A 3942-nucleotide genomic window follows, 5' to 3' on the forward strand; every position below is an offset into this window, starting at 1 on the left:
AGAATTTCGCTGTCTAACAAGAAAAACATGCATTTGCTTTCTTGAGACCATTTCTGTTAAATTTATTTTGCCTCTGGCTGGGCTCTGTTAAAGCTCGATTCGTCTCTGGATGGCCGCTCTTAAAATGCGCTTCGCCAGTTTTGTTGGTATTTGACAATTTCCACGCTGATTCGTTCTTAGACCTTCTCTATAAAGTTACGTTCTCTGCTACAAATGTATGTCAAAATAACTTATGTGATTATCATTTTAGATTTTTGCCGAATGGTACTTAATCTTTTTAAGGAAAACTTTAAGTTTAAGTTTGATTTGCGAGTATGACCTCCCAAAATGTGAGAAAAAAGTGCAAAGTTTAATAACTTTTTTTTTAATCCACAAATTATTGTAAACATAATTTTCTTCTTTTTTTATGTATGTACGTATTTTATATGATATATAAAAATATTTATTTTGTACAAAGAGGAAGCGATTGAGATCAAAACCATTTATTTTTTAATTTATTTCATACATTTTTTAATTTATTTAGTTAATCAAAGTTATCTGTACTACAAGGTTGTTCAACAGCACTTTTGCGGAGTAACAATGGTATATTTCTGAAAGAAGTAATCATGTTGATAATTTTTGGAGGACAATATTATAGTGTAGGGTAGGCATTCAATTCGCTAGAGTGAAAGGTTGTAGAAAATTTACAGAGGAATAAACAAACTTTTCTAAATATTTCGCTCAAGAATTTTGCAGAAGGTACCATTGTAAATTAAAAGGTTTAGAATTTCTTGTGAGCTTATCGATTTTTCTGTGCCTCTTTTAGACTTCCTTATACTAGGTTCACATATAAGTCGATTATCCTCATTTTCGAGCTTAACACCCTAATCTGTAATTATAACAAGAGATTAGCCATATAAAATTCGTCCCTTGTTAATTGGTAATTATAAAATAATCTCAGATTAAACCGATAACTTTGTTAAATGTAAAAGTAAACACAAATGTACGCTAGCAAGGAAAAGAGCTTTGTAAAGGTATTTTTAATAAAATGTTAAGATAAGCTTATTATAGAATAAGAACGTGATCACGGTGGCACAGAGAAGAAACATAACTTTTCATTGAGATGTGAGAATAACAAGCACAACAAATTTGACGGCTAATAATCTGAGATTTTCCGGGGTGATTAAAATACGAGCTTTGATTGTGATAATATTGATATGTGAACATAGTTTTAATGTGTCTTAAATTGAATATAAGAGGGAAGAAATAGAACAAGCACGTTAGTTAATCTTTTTAGAGACGTTGCGTTTTTAATTGTATGCTGCTCTCAAGAAAACGGTCAAGAAAAAAAATGCCATTATTTCGACATCTGATACTTCACAGCCTGTGACAGCCTGTTGGCTCACTCTTTCCTCAAGAAATAATGGAACGGGCATATATATCTGTTGCAAACATGGGTTGCCTTGTGCTCTTTTTTCACAAAAAACTTTAGAAAACCGTAGAGAAAGCGTAGCAAATTTCTCAAAAACTGCGTACTTTTGTGAAAACTCATATTTGGATATGAGGTAAAGGCCAGTGTGCAGCTCTCAAGAAAAGCAAAAACTCCATATAAAATGACGTACAAGAAATGGCTTAGAAATTTTCTTGAGTCAAATTTCCTTAAGGCAGTACGCAGTTCTTAAGAAATTTACTACGCTTTCTACTACGGTTTTCTAAAGTTTTTCGTGAAAAAAGAGCACAAGGCAACCCAGGTTTGCAACAGAAATATATGCCCGTTCCGTGATTTCTTGAGGAAAGAGTGAGGCAACAGGCTGTGAGGTATCAAAAATGTCAAAATTCCTTGGACACACCCGCGAAATAATGGCAATTTTTTCTTGACGGTTTTCTTGAGAGCTGCAAACAGGGCAATAATGGCCAATTTTTCGTGACCCATTTCTTGAGAGCTCCATACCAGCCTTAGGACTGCTAAAAAGATTAAGCTATTCACAATAATAAGTAGACTAAAAAATAAAAGTCCGCTACTAAAACTAAATCGGGTTTCGATACCAGTACTTTCTTCAATTACCTACTCACATATATGTAATACTTCTATATTGGCAGTAAGCTAACTTCTCAATGTGTAAGCATTCCGAAATCAAAGCGAGACAGTCTAGTACCGTTTTTGTCAATGTATTGTGTACTTGAATGCCGTTTTTGTATATGTGTTGTGTACATGTTCATTTATAAACGTATGTGTTCCTTTTCTTTCGTACGTGTTTATTGATATATCTGTACTGTAGTGTTTTCGGACGGTACTAGCTCTTACTGCCAATATAGGAGTATTACATATATGCCTACTCAGTACTCGGGTCAAAAGTATCGATACCAAAATTACTCGGTATCGGACGAAAAGTATCGAGTATGGACTTTTATTTACTCGTATCGTTTTGTCCCTACTCTAGCCCAGAGATGGTATCAGAACTTCAAAATGGCCTAATGGTCTTCAAAAATAGTATCGAATATGAGATGAAAGTTTCATAAAATGAAATTGCTTTCTTTCTTTTAAGGCCTTTGGAACAAGTGCATTATACGTAAATTTCTAAAAAAAAAAGAAAAGTAGTGGGCTCTATAGAGATTACAAAATTTTTTTTTGGTGGAAACAAAAAAATGTATGTTTTCTTCAAGGCCATAAAGTCAAAATATTGATTTTTTAAATTTAAATACCTCGTAAACCAATAATCATATTTCAAAGATTATGTCGTTAGAAAGGTAATAAAAATACGTATCTTTTGTAACACAATAATGCTATTCTTTATTGAAAGAATTTATGAAAAACGTTTTTATAAAAAAGAAAATTCTTCTTAACAAATGTATTTTTTTTTGCCAAAGAAGAGGGGCTGAACCCCTTTTGCAGAGAACACCTTTCTGCGTAGGCGGCCTTCGGCCGCACTTAGGGATTATAACCCTCACGAAGTAGGATTTTCCTCATGATTCAATAATACAAGGTTGGATAAATATTGACATTGGTGTCAATCGACTGCCTTGTAAGGTTGCATTTGAGAAGGAAATAGAGAGCGGGTAACCATTGTATCCCCTTTTGTGAAAACGTAGTAGGAAAAGTAGTCTGGTAGTGCTGAAATGCGTTTTTTGTATAAAAATTGAATTAAATACTTAAAGCAGATTCTACTGACCTACACAATAGACAATGAATTAACTTTTTTATGGTATATTAAACATGCTATAAAGATATTAAAAATAAAATAAATGAAGAATGAGAGAATTTTATTCGCATAAAATTCTGACCAAAGAAAAATCTTATGGACAAATATTTCAGAATATTCAAAATAAACCATGGTTTCATTAAAATTCTAGTAGGGTGTCCCAGAAGTAACGTGCCAAACTTTAGGTTAAGGTAGGTGGGGGGGGTGGGCTCACTGATAAACAAAAAATGTTCAGGTAAAAGTGTCACCGTTTTTGAAATATTTACATGTTTTCGAACTTAAAAAAAATCGTGCCTTTTCATGTGTTTTCTTTAACTGCAACTACAAACCGGGCAATACTTAGTAAATTTTTTATGTAAAATACTTCCAGATAGTTGCCTCTCCATACTCAAATGCAATGTAGTTAAAATATATTAAGGAACCATCATAAAATTAGGACTATTTCTGGATTTTTAACTTTTTGATATTTTCTTCCCCAACTTTGACTATCTCGGGTGAAAAAAAAATGTACTGAGCTATAACTTTACATTACATAAAAAAATTGCTCATTTAATAAAGATTTCAGAAAGGTGCCACACTTACTGTTCTGAATAGAAAAAAGAAGTTATAGCCGCTTTTGTAGGTAAAGGACTGAGACACGCTAGAATGTGTTTAATAGATTTAAATTAAAGTTGCTCTTGTTACCGACCAATGACATGCTAAATAGTACAAAGGTACATGCCCTAGTAGAAAAAAATCTAATGGATTCAGGTCTGGCGATCGA

Source organism: Rhagoletis zephyria, unplaced genomic scaffold (genome assembly GCF_001687245.7).
Source record: "Rhagoletis zephyria isolate East Lansing unplaced genomic scaffold, Rhagoletis_zephyria_1.1 Rzeph_scaffold_02601, whole genome shotgun sequence".
Taxonomy (NCBI): domain Eukaryota; kingdom Metazoa; phylum Arthropoda; class Insecta; order Diptera; family Tephritidae; genus Rhagoletis; species Rhagoletis zephyria.